Genomic DNA, 4,733 nt, shown 5'->3' on the forward strand with positions numbered 1-4,733 from the left:
GCGTCCCGAGGCTCCATGCGCCAGTTACCTTGCACACATCCTTGGCCAGAGTAACCCAACCCAGAGCAGGGACAGGATGAGGGCCGCATATTATTCATAACAATCGCCACACACTACTGGCTCGGAGAAATTCAACACCGTGCCCCAGGAGCAAGTGAGAGGAAAGCAGAGAGGAAAGAGGGAGAGAGAGAGAGAGAGAAAAAGAGAGAGAGAGAGAGAGAGAGAGAGAGAGAGAGAGAGAGATAAAGAGAAATTAGGAGATAAGACTGGGGTGCATTTGTTCTTTCAACCATGAACAGGTCTGTAGCCATGTCTGAGGGATGATGCTTTAGTTGTGAAGCCTGTGTTTGTGGATGACTTCCCCCATCACTCACTGCAGTCAGCTGGGTAACAGCAGCACTAAAGGAGGGTAGCTTGGTAACTCTCGAGTAGCACTGACCTGGCCAAATGGAGGTCAATCTCCACCACCTCCACTTATCGGCAGGGGCAGGCTCCGTGTGTGTGTGTGTATTTGTGTGTGTGAGAATGTGTGTGTAGGTGGGGTGGAGGGGTGTTCATTGACCAGCGAAGGGTAGTGGGAGTTACAATGACATCATGATAGCCGGCTATTTTAAAACTGCCTGCCCTCTCTGCCTCCTCCTCCTCCTCCTCCTCCTGAGCTATGCAGAGGCACTGACCCCTAGCTTCTTCTTCCTCTGCCTGTGACGTCATCACTGATGCCCATTCAGAGATCCTCCTTCAGCGCCATCCGGAGTTCAGAGTCAGACTTCCTGAAGGAGCACTGTCACGATTGTATCGCCATTTTCCCCAGAGCATCTTTAGTCTCCATTCACACTCTGGCTCAGCCTTCCCCTCAGCTTCCCCTCATGTCCTACACCTCTTCTATAAACCCATCCCTTCCTCTTAATCATTCAATACATAAATACATAACATTTTGAATTGAATTGTATGCTTATTTGCTTGAAATACAGTTTACTATACACTATTTTGACACATAGAGAAACACACACATTAAAAAAGTACATTTGAACATTCTTCCTTGTGAACAGAAAAAGATGGGGCTGGCTGGGACTGATTGGCGCTCATTGGTCCGGTTTTGATTAGCTCCTAGCGGGAGGTGGTGAGGGATGGGGAGGGTGGGGAGGGAAGGGAAGCCCGGTCCCTGGCCCTGCACGCTGGTGTCGGGGGGGGGGGGCCCCATTGCAATCAGGCTAATGGACCTCCTGGGGGCTCCTGGGGCTCGTGGGCCCCTGGCTGGGCTGAGCCCCCACCAGCGCAGCTTCCACCTGGGCAGGGCCCACTGAGCTGATGGGCAGTAGGACCCAGGGTCAGACCCTGGTGTCCCTACCACCCCCCTTGGGACTGCAGCGGGATTGAATGACAATAAACTGTATGAGATTCCGGATGTACCCGAATCTGACCCCCCAGGAAGGACTGAAATAGACACTGCAGACCAGCAAGTCCGGGCAAAAGAGGAGGAAGTGAGAGAGAGAGAGAGAGAGAGAGAGAGAGATGGGGGCAGGGAGGAGAGAAGAGAAAAGTGAAGAAAGGAACAGAGCACTGAGTCATAGAGAGAAAGATAGGAGGAATGTGACAGTGACTGAGGAAAGTATAAAAGAGAGGATAGCTAGGATAGCGATAAGTTGAAAAACAACACAGCCTCGGCTCAAATGCTGCTGTCTAAATATCAAATTTCAAATATCAAGTTACACATCAACATTTCAAAAAGTAAAAAGGAACTTGTGAACTTGAAACAGTGATCTATCAGAATGCACAGTGGGTGTTAAACATGCCTACATGTATACATTTTTTTCTCTCAGTCTCAGCCCTCCTCAGGAGAACATCTCTAGTTGCCAGTCTCTATTCCAGAATCCAATGCCACCAACTTTTCACTTTTCAACTGTCAACGCACAGAGAAAATCTATTGCATTATTTTGATATGATTCACAAGTCATACAGAATCCAGAGCATCACTTCAAATTAATTCATACAGATTCCGCTGTATCATTTGATTTAGAAGTCATACTGAATCTGGTAATCATACAGCCTATAATCCCCCAGCAAACACACTCTTTCCCTGTCGTTCCATCTCTCCCATCAGGCCTATGATCTGTCTGGCTGTCAGCGAGTGCGGGGATGTATCGACGCTTCCCGACCTTGGCTGCGATCAATGCCCATCCATGTGTCCCCTCGCCCCCATCCCCTTCCCAACCCGTCCCACCCGAGCACAGTTCCTAACCCAGGCCAGTCCCCACCCCAGCACAATACCTAACCCAGGCCAGTGCCAAGCCCAGCACAGCCAGAGCCCTGATGCTCCACCACTGGCTGCCCATTGAGCGCCGAACAGAGAGACAGAGACAGAGAGACAGAGAGAGAGAGAGAGAGAGAGAGGGAGAACGACACACAGAGAGAACAGCTGAGTACACACACATCCACAAGCACACCAAGAAAGGAGGCCAAAAACATACATGAGAAGGAGGAAGTAAAAACTGAACGAACTGGATAACATGGAGGATGCGTGAGAGAGAGAGAGAAAAAGAGACATGAGTGAGGGATGAAGAAAAAGAGAGATAAAGTACACTCAATACCTATCTTTTCCCCCTAATGTTCCAATTGCAATGGCAGGATTTTCTTGAGTACTCCAACCTAATTAAGCAACTCAGCACTGAGTTTGCAAAGCACAAAGTTTTACCACACCAGCCATCTGAGGAACTGATCTGGCCCTGGTGCAGTTCTCATCTGGCACTGAAGCAGTATGAAACTCACCCAAACCAGCCCAGAACTGTTCTAGTGTCAGCCAGTCAACCTACTGGGCCTGTTACTCACCTCTGAAAGGGGGGAGATCCATAATGTAGCCTGACAGTGAGTTTGGATGCAGTGGAGAGGGTCGGTCAGGGGGTCGATCAGGCTTGTTCAGATCAGGAAGAGCGCAAGTCTTTCTGCTGTCACCTCGGGTCACCCTGGAACCACTTTCCTCAAGCAGAACCAGGACCAGGCTCTTCTAGAAGATTAGCCAGTCCGGTTCCGTGGGCTTGTCATGCCCCGTGCAATGCGCCCCAGCATGCGGCGGTGACAGGTCTTTGGTCAGAGTTTAGTCAAGCCAGTGTCCGAGTTCTGGTTCACACACTAGTTTGCAAAAAATTACACAAATGGAAGAGGACTGAAAAAAAGAGCCTCACTTGAAATATTCCAACAGAGATAAGAAGAGTTTCCACGCTCTTTGGAGAGAAGAAGAGAGGTATAAAAAAAACAGCAAAAGAGGCAAAGGTTGGAGAACAGTTTCCTCACGAGCTGTCGAGAGATCTTTTTATAGGTCTGTAGTTTGTCTCTTTTCCCTCCTCTCTCGTTCTCTGTGTCAGTCTCTCGTTCTCTCTTGCTTTGAGTCCAAAGTGTGAGTCCTGGATTGTCTCACTCACACTCCCTTGTGCTCTCTCTCTCTCTCTCTCTCTCTCTCTGATCAGTCTTTCCTGCCTCATCCACTCATGCTCGAAGAGCTGAGTGAGTGTGTGTCTGTATGTGTGTGAGAGAGAGAGAGTGAGTGCCTACGCGCATGTGAGAGACACAGAGGGAGCGAGAGAGAAAGAGGGAGAAGGAGAGAGACAGGGGGGTGGAAGAGGGAGGAGGGACAGACTGAAGGGGGAGTGTGTGTGTGTGTGTGTGTGTGTGTGTGTGTGTGTGTGTGTGTGCTGAGGGGGTCCAGTGTTGTGAATGGTAGAGAGGAGGATGGGCTGCTGGAGGGAGTTAATGGCTAAGTGGCACCATCAGGACTGAAACTGAATCTGCGCTCTCTCTCTCTCTCTCTCTCTCTCTTCCTCTCTTTCTCTCTCTCTCTCTTGCTCACTTGTTCGGCTGTGCTCCATATGACACCCAGGGCTGAGCCTGGAGAGTGGGAGTCTGTGTGTGTGTGTGTGTGTGTGTGTGTGTGTGTGTGTGTGTGTAAGAAACAGAAAGGAAGACAGACAAAAACATAGAGGGCAGAGAGAGAGAGGGAGAGAGAGAGTGAGAAAGAGAGAGAGAGAGAGAGAGACAGAGAGAGAGACAGAGAGAGATAGGAAATGAGATATGGATGATGAGGGAGCCCCAAGTCAGGTCCCAAACACTCTCAAGAGGCAGAGAGGGAAGGAACCATGTCCTGGCCATGGAGTGTGTTTGTGCATGTGTGTGTGTGTGTGTGTGTGTGTGTGTGTCTGTGAGTGTGTGTGTTTGTGTAAGCATGTGTGTGAGCATGTGTGTGTACGTGTGTGTGTGTGTGTGTGTGCAAGCATGTGCGTTAGGGGGCATTCAGAGACACAGAGAAGAGAAAAGTGCACGAGTCACAGGAAGGTCTGACTTGAAGAGGAAGTGACATGTCAGACGGGACATGGAATGGCCTTGGTAGGGCAATGGCGCAACTGGGAAGGTGTTGCCATGCGTATTCATGCCCAAGCAGACCAAACAAATACAACGCTTGTTGTCAACGTAAAATCTGATCCTGTACTTTAAGGTCACCCTGGTGAATAGTAACCCTACTAAGTGTATTTATGTAACACCTTAGAAGATATACTCTGCATTATTACTTATTTATCTTTAGTGACTTCACCGCGGGCCAACAAAGAGCTCGCTCGTTTGTTCAGAGTAGTGCGAAGCTTCTCCAGGAATTGGGTCGTGCTGGGAGTTAAAATTTCATTCAGGTAAGGTAAGGGCTGAACACCTGACCCAACCCCCCACACACGAGGGTTCTCACAGAAATGGTA

At 49.4% G+C, this 4,733-nt stretch overlaps 1 protein-coding gene across 1 annotated transcript in view; it reads right to left on the bottom strand.

Annotated features, from left to right (window-relative positions):
* LOC121709692 (protein sprouty homolog 3) overlaps nucleotides 1–3,547 on the bottom strand; it is a 10,802-nt gene extending 7,255 nt beyond the window's left edge. Inside the window, exon 1 of the mRNA XM_042093269.1 lies at nucleotides 2,827–3,547. The gene's annotated coding sequence lies outside the window, so the exon portion shown is untranslated. The remainder of the gene's footprint in view (nucleotides 1–2,826) is intronic.
* Nucleotides 3,548–4,733: the final 1,186 nt, after the last annotated feature.

The sequence above is a fragment of the Alosa sapidissima genome, chromosome 5, assembly GCF_018492685.1.
Source record: "Alosa sapidissima isolate fAloSap1 chromosome 5, fAloSap1.pri, whole genome shotgun sequence".
Taxonomy (NCBI): domain Eukaryota; kingdom Metazoa; phylum Chordata; class Actinopteri; order Clupeiformes; family Clupeidae; genus Alosa; species Alosa sapidissima.